Below are 12,727 nucleotides of genomic sequence, written 5' to 3' on the forward strand. Positions count from 1 at the left end.
ACCGGCGGACAGGCATGCACAATACACAGTGCAGCCTGCAGAGCGCCGAGCCTAGGATACAGAGGGACTCAGCGCTCTGCAGGCTGCACTGTGCAGTGAGTGCTCCGTCTGAGTCCCGATGCCTGGAAGGAGAAGATGCTGCGATGCTGCGCCACCACAGGTAAGTAATAGTTATTGGCTGGGTGCCGGCGTGCATGAGGGGGGTGCCGCCGGCATGCGCAAGGGGGGGGGGGTGCCGCTTGGGGTCCGGGCTGAAGGTCAGTCCCAGGCCCCAACATTACTAGCGGCAGCCCTGTCTCTCACTACTGTTATTTATCACCGCTGTATTCACAGATATATTTGTCTTCCACCAACTTTTTTAGACGAAACTAAATTTCAAGGCGAATGGGTCCCTTATACATGTATGAACAGTGGTTTCCATGTGTTATAAATAACACACATGGGATAAGAGCTGTCCCTTGCGATGCGACGCCGATGCTGGACTTCCAGGTCTGTGACCCGGGAGTCCATCTGCGCATGTGCAGAGCACGGCGCCGGCAGCAGGGCATGCTGGGAGGGATCCGTGACGGATCCCTCACACAGCGCTGCGGTAAGAAGCCCATAGGCTTCTGCAGGGAATCGCCAGCTCTTGCTGGTGATTCCCTCCGCAGCAGTGACACTGTGGAGGGGGGACAGAGCATACAGAAATGCATTTCTGTGTTAGAGAATCGCCCCCACCCCCCAGTCTACTAATAACTGTAAATCAGGTTACCTCTAATCTATTGATATTACCTTCCACATGTCTGTAACCAATTTCATAGCATACAGATCTTACCCAGCCTTCTAAAACAACTCCCCGCCGATCACGAAAAACCAGCAACAGGCCGCTCCTCACCATCTTCATACAGTAGTCTTAAATTTATTTTTATCTCAGGAGTTACAGTTACATGCCTAGGGCAATACTGTTAAGAGGGCAGTATAAATCATCATAATTAGATTTTATTCCTTCTATTTGGTCATTACCAGTCATTGATTTGAAATTAATGTATGTATGTATGTATGTATGTGTGTGTGTGTGTATGTGTGTGTGTATGTGTGTGTGTGTGTGTGGAGGATGTCAAGACTGACGTAAGAATGTTGGGAGCACTATTACTAATTCAGAGTATATTACCACCCAATGGCTAGGACAATGTTATATATAAATGTGCCCCCGGCTACTGTATGTTGCATTGCAGTAGAACCACACTAGATAGCCGTGATTTATGTGCAAATCCCAGAGCCTATAGAAAATGACTGTGACTGATGGGGTGTATAATCATGACCTTCTATGCAGTACAGTATGTTAAAGAGCTGCTAAGGATTTGCAGATTGTTGTTCATTGTAATTTATGTTCCTTATACTGTAAATAGTAATACCGATGGGCTAGGCTGGTCACAGTTGTAATGTGTTCTCAGACTGGAACAATTACCAACCCCAATGCTTCAATACCATTTTTTTCTTCATAAAATAGTCTTGCATATAATCTGTGAAAGCCTGCTCCCTATCTATTAATATACATTTTGACAAAGAGATATTAAAGATAAATACTTTTCCAACTGAGATCCCTGCATTTCCTATTATAACGTAAGTCTCTCCTGTTCTTCTATTGCAGTGTGCTGGGGACAATTGTTTGTTGTTTAGATTAACCCCTCCATTATCTTCCCCTTTGATGGATCAATTAATTGACTATCTATCATTTTGTGCATCAAACTCGTTATTTGTAAGAATATGGATCTTCCTATCGCCTCTTATTCAGCATTTCACATACTGTAATCACTTTAAGCTGTTTCTGTATGGGATAATGCGCTTCCTACTGTAAATTGGATGGACATCATAAATCCTCAAGCAGTTCTTTCATCACATAAAAGCAAAAGGCAGTAGAGCAAGTGCTTTTCTAAAGGCTATAGAGTTACAGAAATATGGACTGAATCCTAATATCCATAGTACTTTACAGTAAGTGGTGCATTTTCCCCCATAATACACAGATTTTCTCACAATGAAGTGATTACACTTAAAGTCATGTCTCGCTCGTGTTTCTTATAAGAGTTTCTATGCATACTAGTTTCTACTCGCAGCTTCACCTGCATGTAGCATATATTTTATTGCAGTTTGCAATGTTACTGCAGAGCCTTCCTAGATACAAGAATTGTTGTTTTGACTGTAATGCTTTGAGTGCACATATAAAGATCTCTGCTTGTACTGATTCAAGAACAGGCTCCAAAAAGCTGGCCATGCCAAAAGCATCTTTCCTGTACCTTTTTCCATTAAAATGTGTCTTATTCGCAAAACAGAGCAAATACACACATGCTGCTTCTGCTGATTAAAATTATTTGCAGCACACTGGATTGAGTGTGAGTGACCGCAGCTGTATCTGCATACAAATGCTAACATTCCATTTCCTTTGCAGATAAAGAAGCAGTCACACACAGAATATAGACATGACACACATTGGGCAGTAATTAATGAGGCCAATTCGCCATGTTTCATGGTGAATTTGTGCTATTTTCGCTTTGGAAGGTGATTTTTTGTGTCAGAAAGTGAAGCACCCTATTCAACGTGCACTTTTCACCGTCTCGAACAGTAAATGAGGGACAATTCGCCGTCTGATAGTCTCCGCAATTCGCTGTGGTTTTTTAATGGGTTTTTCAATGTGATTCGCCGTGAGTGTATTTAATGAGAAGATGGCGAATTGCTTTCTAAGTGATTTTTGCCGTGTGTCACTGTGTAGCAATCACCATCTTTTCATGGTGAACTGGAATGTGAACTTTTAAAATAAAGGTTTTTTTTTTTTTTTAAATTGGTGTAAAAAAATCAGGAATTTTATATTTTATTATCTGAAGGGGCATGCTATTTTTGGAGAGGCTTATGCGATGGGAGTGGGATAGGGTTATTATTTTTATTCATGTGCTTGCACATATTTAATAAAAAAAAATATATATATATATATATATATATATATATATATATTTTACACATAACAGCCAGCAGGGGGCCGGGAGCCGCTCATTACATATTCATATATTCACTGCTCCCGATCATTACATATGCACGATCGGGAGCAGTGCTAGTGGCTCCCTACCTGGTCCCCTGCTGGCTCTCCCGGGGGGGGGGGAGCTTGTGCTGCCTGGGTACTGGGGAGCCCTCTCCCCCCCCCCAAATACATTCTGGGGCAGGCAGGGGTTAAGATTCGCCATCAGTGACAGAAAGCCCCTGCGGCATTGAATACTGGGACAGGGAGGGCTGACAGCAAAGGCTCCAGCCCTCCGGAACACGGCAACAGTGCAGCGAATCCTAAACAGGATTCACTGCACAAGCCGAATTTAGTCATTGAATACTGCCCATTGTTTTAATCAGGAGAAGATGCTCCTTTGTCCTACTTACACAGTTTTGTGAATAATACACATTTTAATGGAACAAGTCACACACAGTGCTATTCTGTGCTATCTGAGTCAGTCAGAGCTCACTGGTTATGTATCATGCATCTTGTAGTGCATGGAGGATACATACAGTAGTTGTAGATACATCTGTATTTTCATTGATACTACTATTTTAACGATTTTTCATGTCAAATTTTTTTTACGTGTATTAATACCAGACAGTGTTATAATATTATTGGTTTATGTACTTTATTGTTTTTAAAATTTTTACTTGGATAATTAAATACCACATATTCAACATCACCTTCTCTTAAGGTGCCCATAGACGGTCTGTTCCCGGTCCGTCTGTCCTGTACTATAAGATGCACGCTTCCGCGCATCTCATCGTACGGTACAAAAAGTATGTGCTGCCAGGGGCAAACGCAGGATTTTCAGAAGGGGGTTTCCAGAGGGGCGGAGCAAAGCACGGAGATGGACACTTAGATGACCCATTATATGCTTTGATGTCCCGTGGGTGGTAGGGGGTATTATATCAACCACTCAGCATGTAGGGCCTGGATCAGTAATTTTCACTAATGGGTGGGAGAAGGGGGCATTGGGCTGAATAAAGGGGCCCCGATACATAACTTCCGGGGTGGTAGAGGATGTTTAATATGCAGAGGAGAGGTGTATAGTGGAGTGGGCTTATTAATCATAATTTTCTGGTGGGAGGACCGCTTGCTTGACTGCAGATATCTCCAGTTCCCGTAAATAGATTTCTTAGATTTTAATGTAATTAAAAACTAGAGTATCCCACCTACCAAATGGTATTGGGAACTAGGGGATCAGACTTCAGGAGGCAGAGCAATCTGCCAACGAGTATATAAAACTATATACCAGGTGTATGGAGCTGGAGCAGTAACCAGCTGCTGGAAGGCTGATATCTCTGGTTCTGGGAAGAAGAGACAAGCTTCTAGTGTCCATCAAAGGGGGAGAGTCCCAGCTTTTGTAATATACCCTCAGATAAACTCTAATTCAGACAGAACCTGAAATATCTGACTGGGAATAGCAATTAAAAGGCTTGGATGGGGACCACTTCTTTGAAGTCAGATATCTCCGGTTCCCAAGGTCCGATTTTAAAAATTCTTGTACTCATGGAAAGAGGGGACCCTCAGCTTTCAGCCTAGGTCCCTTAGACTCCTGGGGGGGGGGTTTCTGGGTACTCGGAAACCCCCCCTGCGTGCGCTACTGCTGTGCTGCACATACTTTTTGTACTAGCTTTACATTGTATCTCATCGCATTGCATGCACAATGCATGCACAAGGCATGCGATGCGATACGATGTGTACTAATTAAGTACCGAACAGATCCGACGAACGGACCGTGTTTGGGTATCTTTAGTATATATTATTTATTATGGCTTTGGCTAGAAGGGCTGAGTACACCCTTATTTGACAGCAGCTAATGAATCTATTATTGTAACATAACCCAGAGTTTTTGTATTGTTATTTGTTAATAGAGTGAAATTGTTCTTGGGTGCAAGGATCACATGTTCGCATAACTGTGAATCACCTTGAGTGGCAATTGTCTCAACATGTCCACTTTTTTAATAGTTTTTTTCTAAAGTAGGGACCATTTACCCCATGTATTGTCTCTTTGCCAAAGTTCCATAGAATTTTTAAAAACTTCATGGTCGCTTGCATCACCACCTAGTCCGTTTGTCATATTATTTCTAATAATATCAGTGTAGTGAGAAGTTCTTTAATGCTAAGATACACCCTTGCTCATTAAAATCCTGTGACCGAGCATTGTTACTATTATAGCACATGGTGCTAGGGTTATGCTACATCTGTCCACATTGGGCATCACGGACGGTGTAATGGTTAACATTACTGCCTCACAGCGCTGAGGTCATGGGTTCGATTCCCACCATGGCCCTAACTGTGAGGAGTTTGTATATTCTCCCCGTGCTTGCGTGGGTTTCCTCCAGGTACTCCGGTTTCCTCCCACAATCCAAAAATATACTGGTAGGCTAATTGGCTACCAAAAAATTAACCCTAGAAAGTCTGTGTGTGTGTGCGTGTACATGTGGTAGGGAATATAGCTCCACTGGAGCAGGGACTGAAGTGAATGTTCAACTATTCTCTGTAAAGCACTGCGGAATATGTGTGCGCTATATAAGAAACTGTTAATAAATAAATAATAGTGAATGTGGGACTAAAGTACCTCTTACCCCCCCACCCCCTACGAGCATTGGTGCCACACATATCTATTGCATTGATGATGACAATAAATTGTGTTACTAATACTACGGATTTCCATTTTTAAAAGGCATATTACATTTACTAATTACCAGAGGTAACATTGGTTTTTGCAAGCCTCCAATTTTCTGTGCATTTGCCCTGGATATAAAAAACAGCAATAATAGTAAAATGTATTTAATATTATTTTGGGGTCAAAAGTACAGAGAATTGCTATCACGTAGAAGCTGATGCAAATCTACCCTGATGAGTATATAAGAGGATAAATATTTTACTTACTGTATATTCATTATCTTCTTTGACATCATCAGAGTAGACACATAAAGATTTGGGCATGTAGAAGATTAGGCTGCTCTCAGAGGTCCAGATTCTGTCGAAATATAAATATAAAAAGTTATTGAAGTACAAAAGTAAAATAATTAGTAGACACCCAAAATACAATTTTTAAAAAAATGTTTTCTCAGGAGTCAATTAACACCAAATTTCTAACACATTTACTTTTTTTTTTCAAATTTATTTTACTGTTATTTCTTATAAAAATTTGTTTATATTTTTCTTTTTATATTGTACATGGTTTTGTACATAATTAAATTGTTATGGCCTGGCAAAGTGAATTACTGTAGCAAAATGCTTTGTTTTATTAGACTGCAGACTAATATTATTGCATAGTGGATTTGGTCCACTGTTAATCCAGTCATGAAGACATTCGTTAATACTTTCCTTTAAATGCCAATATTACAAATGATGACCAAGTCGAGGATATTGATTTGCTGTATGTTTTCTATTAAAAATAAGTACCTAAACACCGTCTTGGATAATCCTCTTTCATCGTAGATTGCAGAGGTCAGAACCTTTAATCTCTGTGGATAACTTACTCTTGGCGACATTTACATTTAAGTTAATGTCTTAACTTTCTATGATTCTATTTTATCAATCGTTTGCTTATACACAGAATAAACGTATTACACTATTTAAAGGACAGTTCCATCAAGATCGGTTTTATATGAATTTATGTGACACATAATATCACCCAAATCAAAAACATAGGTAATCAAGTGATATGTTAAATAATTATAGTCACTTTACTACACTTCTCTAATCCAGATCTGGTGGGTCACACCTGCGTTTAGGGGCTTGCTCAAAACAGGCTTCTTTGAACTACTGGTAGTGTTGTCAAGGCCATAACCTATTCATTTTAAATTTTTAAAATGAGCTTTTATTCTTTTAAATGAGCAGTTTATGGGGAAGTGCCCGTTACCCTTTGAGTGCTAAGTGAATTTTTTAAAATACTGTAGGTGTGAAAAATGCCAAGCAAACATTTTTATTCATCATAATGACCTGTAATGTTTATCTTATATAGGAAATATAATCTTTTTTTTACACAACATTTTTTATTTGAATTTATATAACACATGTGAGTGATGCTGGCATTTTTAGCGGATATATTGAACATCTCTTATAGAGATGTGTGCACTCAAAGTGTTAATTCCACCAAATACCAGTTTTAAAAGAGAAATGCTGGTGGAGGGGAGGCGGGAAATCTGTATTGGTGGAGAACAGATGACTGTTATGCCCCTTTCAGACCGCACTTTAAAAACGGTATATTGCCGTTTTTTTACCGTTTTAAAACGGTAATGTGTGCGGTCTGAAAGGTGCAGGACCACTTAACCGGTTAGAAAAAAACGTTTTTTCTAACCGGTTAAAATGCAGGGTCCTACCCGTTTCAGAACCGGTATTTTAGGCTCAAAATCGGTTCTGAAACGGTATTTAGGACCCAGCCAATGAGCTGGGTCCTAAATTCAGCACAGTGAATACTTAATGAGCGCTCATTAAGTATTCACAGCACTGGAGCCCCCCCGCACGTGTCGACACCCCCGCGCGCGTGTCGACGCCCCCCCGCGTGTCGGCGCCCCCCCGTGTCGACTTACCCCGTGCCGGTATCTCCGTTGTGGTTCCCGGCACTGCAGCTCAGTATGCTCGGAAAGCACTTATGAAAAAAGTGTCTTTCAGAAAATGGCTGCCCCCATACGAAAGACAGTTTTTTTAAACAGGTTTTCCTATGGGGCAGCCATTTTCTGGAAGACACTTTTTTCATAAGTGCTTTCCGAGCATACTGAGCTGCAGTACCGGGATCCACAACGGAGGTACCGGCACGGGGTAAGTCGACACGGGGGGGGGGGGCGCCGACACGCGGGGGGGGGGCGTCGTCGACATGCGCGGGGGGCGTCGACATGCGCGGGGGCGTCGACATGCTCTCGGTCGACACGCGCGAGGGGGGGGGAGCTGCACGGAGGGGAGGGCTGAAGGCTGCACTGGCTTTGACCCTGTATTTGGAAAGTTTCCAAAAACGGGTCTGCCAGTGTCAAAAAATCTGCACTTAAACGGTAATATACCGTTTAAGTGCTGCGGTGTGAAAGGGGTTTTATCTGGCAGACCCGTTTTTGGAAACGTTTCCAAATACAGGGTCAAAGCCAGTTATGCGGTCTGAAAGCAGCATAAATAAATCTTCACTAATTCTAAAAATGCATAAAATGTTTATTTTATCTTTAATATTGTCTTTAGTTATTTAAAGTTATAATGACACAAAATTAGGGAATTTTTTCTCTAAGTGAAGTGGGGTTTATTTACTAAGATGGGTGTTCTATTAGGATGTTGCTATGGGCAACCAATCAAATCTATTATCTTCAACAAGGTGCTAAATAAATAGATTCTAATTGGTTGCTATGGACAACATTCCTTCTTCATTAGAACTCCCATCTTAGTAAATTTACCTCATAGAAGGAATATGTCTAGGATTCTGAGAAATCCCAAAGATTTCTGGCAGGCCTCTATACTGGGGGCACAGGCAACAGAGGGTGTGTGGCTATCATCAGGAACAGGTGTTACTGGTGATACTGGTAAGGCTTAAGCCCCATACACATGGGGGAGATATATTGCTCAGCCATATATTGCTAGCAATATATGGCTGAGCCATATATTGCTTAGTTTCTCCTTTTCATCAGCGACCAGAGATGGTCGGCAGGGCCACAGAGGTAATCAGCTGGTCGCAGGAGCAAGCTCCTGCAACCAGCGATTAGAACAGGCCTGTTTATCGCCGGGGCACACTCCCATCACTGGCAATATGGCCGCCTGCGACCATATTTCCAGCGATTTCAGCCCCTATCGCCCCCGTGTGTACACAGCTTTAGATACCACTTTGCTGGCCCTGTTTTTGGGGATATGAGAAAGTCTAATCTAGCTAAATGGATCATGTATACACATTAAAAATACATCAAATGCCCAGACTGTAAAATCAATATAAAAATATAGACACATTTTATAATTATTTAAATGTGAATATAAAAGTGGACAAATGCTTTACTGAAATAATACAAATAATTTCTTCATTTTTATTCTTCCAGGGAAAAAAAACAGCGGCACATGATGTAAGTTCGTTCCCAAACCCATCCTTGATTCTTGTTTAATAGAAGTTTCATATTAACATACCAAACAAATTTGCAGCAAATATCTGGTCCTGTGGGCCTTATTGAATTACAAGCAAGCTGCCATCGGAATGGCTTCGCAGAATGTGTCTCTTGCTCATTTCTGCTGGTAGCAAATGGAGGTGTGAGTAGAAATGAGCTATAGTAATTGCAGCTGTTTGCACAGCGCAGGTCACGCAAGGCTGCTCGCCTATACTGTAAGTAAATCTGGCCAAACAGGGGTAAGATTTGTCTTTACAAATGAATAGATTATAAAGGTCTCCCTGTTACAGAATAATTCAGTTAAAAAAGTCTGAATAAAGGAATCTTGGTTTATTTTTTTGTACATACAAGAGACCTCTAATGGTGACATCCTTAATTCACTACCTTTAGTCCCTCCTAAGCTTACCCTGAATATAGTGGTATACCAGGGTTTGGAAGTAAGTTAGGGTAAAGGGAAAAAAAAACAGGAATCACATTTAGCATGTCCACACCCTTCACAGGTTGGGCCCAGTTGAGGTGGGCTTGGTAAGCTGCAAACATCGCAGCTTACTGAGCACCTGAGATGCCGCCTGCTGCCCATCCGAATGCCCGCCCCCCCGCCACCACCGATTCCCACCACCGATGGTCGCGGACCATCTCATGATCTCTCCTGCCTTCGCGCAAACAGACGTCAGTGAAGACTGACTTTTATATGCGATCGTATAATAATAGAGCATGTGCATGCGCAGTTCCCAAACATTATATTGCGAGTCAACAAGAATCACCCCCGTTATACAGACTGGAACACAGCATATAGCTTACCTTCCATGTACTTTAGCTTATACTGTAGTTTGTGCAGAGGACGCAATAGTGAAGAAAGGAGTAATGGCGAGATGTTCTAAACTTGAAAAGGGATAAAATAGACAGTGATAAATCACCAACCAATCAGCTCCTACCTGTCATTTTTCAAACACAGCTTTTGACATGACAGATAGAAACTGATTGGCTGGTGGTCCATCTGGCCCAAGGTCTGTACCCTGCCACCTATTCAGATCCTGCCCTCTACACTTCTGTCTACTTACCAGCTCAGCCTCGGCAACGCAGCTGCTAAAGTTACGGGTGAAGCAGGGGATGCGGTCATTTGGTCTACAGCATGATGGTAGACAGTCATTAGGTCGACACCATTAGGTCGACATGGGAAAATGTCGACATGGGTCAATGTCGACATGGTTCTAGGTCGACAGGTCGTTAGTTCGACAGGTCGTTAGTTCGACAGGTCATTAGTTAGACAATGTCTAAGTCGACAGTCAAAAGGTCGACATGGGGTTTTTCACTGTTTTTTGAGCCGACATGTGCTGCCAGGCAGTATTTCATGCCCTACCATCCACTAGGGCGTGATGTGAGAATAAAATAGTGTGCCCAACACATTGCGAGCGCAGCGAGCGATGTGAGGGGATGTGGTGCACTTTAAACTGTGTCCATGTTGACCGTGTTGACATTCAGGTAGAAAAACAGAGAAAAGTCCCATGTCGGCCTTTTCACTGTCGACCTAGACATTGTCGAACTGATGACCTGTCGATCTAACGACCTGTCGAACTAATGACCCTTTCGACCTCGAACCATGTCGACCTTTTCCCATGTCGACCTAGACCCACATCGACCTAGAACCATGTTGACCTTTTCCCATGTCGACCTAGACCCATATCGACCAAGACCCATGTCGACCTAAGGGTGTCGACCATCATGCTGTAGACCAAATGATCCCAACCCGGAAGCAGATCTGTGACTTCCAGCCTGAAGTTACTGGTTACATCTTTATCACTCAGTTCACTCCTGCTGCTTCCCCCGCTACCATTACTAAAGATCAGTTCTTTCATTTTAGATATATGGGGACTCGACTGGTTCCACCCGTGCATGTATGAGTGCGGGCGTGAAAGGAAGAAGTCATTTTCTGCACTGTAAAAATGATATTCTTGCTCAGCAATCAAACATGTTAATTGTGTAACTAGCTTTGACATTTTGAGCAGATTTATGAGACATTGTTTTGTGTTTTGTAAATGAGATATCATTTAGCTTTATAATGTTTGACATAAAACAAAACTGTTAGTGGAAATGAGCGATGCTATAAAGCTCCCAAATTCCATTACACAAAATAACAATACAATTACTTCAGCTGTAAACATTGTGTGCGTATTGTGATTAGAACTTTGTTACATTTTACTCATTCTTGGGCCACATCATAGCGGGTGGGATGCAGACAGTGATTTTCTGATGTTAATGCCGACCGATATATAATACTGTAGCTCTCTCTCGCTCGCTCTCTCCCTTGTACGACTCATCTCTCTGTCTCCCGTCTTTTCTCATTTCTCTTTTGCTCTCCCTTTTTCCTCTCACCCCCTCTTCTTTTTTACCCCTTATTTGCTCTGAGCTCCTCTATGTCCCCTCCCGTACCTGATTTCTCTTGCCTTCTTGTCCAGCTCTTGTCCAGCACTTGCTATGGGTGGATTCCTATGTTTCAGCAGCACCAGAGGGGGAGTTTTTCTACTGACTGGTTGTGAGTGCATCGGCCTCTGCCATGCGCCAGCAAAACACCAGTAATAAACTGGTGGTGCAAACCTCTATGACTGGCTTAGCTCCTGGCTGGGATTGGCCGGTCTTCATTGCTAGACAGTCGCTGTTTTGAGTAGCATATTGGTGGTCTCAATGTGGCAATGTATAAAGATCACCATCCACTAGGGCGAAGTAATGCATGTGATAGCTTGCATGTGGTACCCCCGCCGACTCACCCAGTGGCTCCTGGGTGGCTGGATTGCATATGATACCTTGTATGCGGTCTTTTTGCATTCAATCTATTGTTTGCGGTGCGGCCTTGTGACTGCAAAGTGCAAAACAAATTGCAGCGCTAGGTGACACCAGCCAAAATTTTGTCTAGGGCATTAAATTGGTTATGGCTAACTCTGTTTGATACATCTCCCACAGCCCCCTCCTACTTGTTATTACTGTCTGCAAACTGTCAAAACACTGTCAAAACACAGAGCAAAAGCAGTATAAACTTGGTCAATTGTCGGGTGGGATTAATATAAACATAAATATATATATATATATATATATATATATATATATATATAGAAGGCAGAACGCCACGGCACTCCAGACAATAGAATAGTGCAAAATCTTCTTTATTGAAGCACAGCAATCAAACAGCAACGTTTCGATACTAGATGTATGCTCATTCAACCATCCACATACAGGTAAGGCCATACAGATTAGGCACACTTTAACATGCAATTCCACATTTGTGGTATACCAAATATTGTGCCCGTGTGGTTTATCATATATCGGGAAAACCGAAACACCCTTTAAGACACGCATGACTACCCATCGGTCAGCCATACGTAATGCTCTTACCAGTGGAACCAGCGATCAGCCTGTTCCTCGCCACTTTATTAGCGCCAAACACAGTGTATCCTCGATTAAATATCGGATGATCGACTGTGTCCCCGTGTCGATACGAGGTGGCAATAGATCCCTACAACTGTTGCGCTATGAGGCTCGTTGGATAGCGAAACTAGGGACCCTGGCACCGTATGGTATGAATGAGCACTCCGGGATAAATGTGTTACTTTAGTCTTGTGACCTTGCTTGTTTT

At 42.3% G+C, this 12,727-nt stretch overlaps 1 protein-coding gene across 3 annotated transcripts in view; it reads right to left on the reverse strand.

Moving 5' to 3' along the window:
- B3GALT1 (beta-1,3-galactosyltransferase 1) overlaps positions 1 to 12,727 on the reverse strand; it is a 315,300-nt gene that overhangs the window by 92,487 nt on the left and 210,086 nt on the right. For all 3 annotated transcript variants that reach the window (XM_083153903.1, XM_083153901.1, XM_083153902.1), the window contains one exon: positions 5,915 to 6,005. The gene's annotated coding sequence lies outside the window, so the exon portion shown is untranslated. The remainder of the gene's footprint in view (positions 1 to 5,914; positions 6,006 to 12,727) is intronic.

The sequence above is a fragment of the Crinia signifera genome, chromosome 7 (assembly GCF_055691185.1).
Source record: "Crinia signifera chromosome 7, ASM5569118v1, whole genome shotgun sequence".
NCBI classification, from domain to species: domain Eukaryota; kingdom Metazoa; phylum Chordata; class Amphibia; order Anura; family Myobatrachidae; genus Crinia; species Crinia signifera.